The sequence below is a fragment of the Arachis duranensis genome, chromosome 10, assembly GCF_000817695.3.
Source record: "Arachis duranensis cultivar V14167 chromosome 10, aradu.V14167.gnm2.J7QH, whole genome shotgun sequence".
Lineage (NCBI taxonomy): Eukaryota > Viridiplantae > Streptophyta > Magnoliopsida > Fabales > Fabaceae > Arachis > Arachis duranensis.
This window is the reverse complement of record NC_029781.3, coordinates 33,393,501-33,393,812: the sequence shown is the minus strand read 5'-3', so window position 1 is coordinate 33,393,812 and position 312 is coordinate 33,393,501.

Sequence of the window (312 nt, the reverse complement as noted above, 5' to 3'; positions counted from 1 at the left end):
AGACAGCAGCTTGTACTTGGCGTTCAACGCCAAGTTACGTCGTCAATCTCCGAATAAAGTATGGACTATTATATATTGCTGAAAAGCTCTAGATGTCTACTTTCCAACGCCGTTGAGAGCGCGCCAATTGGAGTTTTGTAGCTCCAGAAAATCCATTTCGAGTGCAGGGAGGTCAGATTCCAACAGCATCAGCAGTCCTTTTGTCAGCCTTCTTCAGAGTTTTGCTCAAGTTCCTCAATTTCAGCCAGAATTTACCTGAAATCACAGAAAAACACACAAACTCATAGTAAAGTCCAGAAATGTGAATTTAAC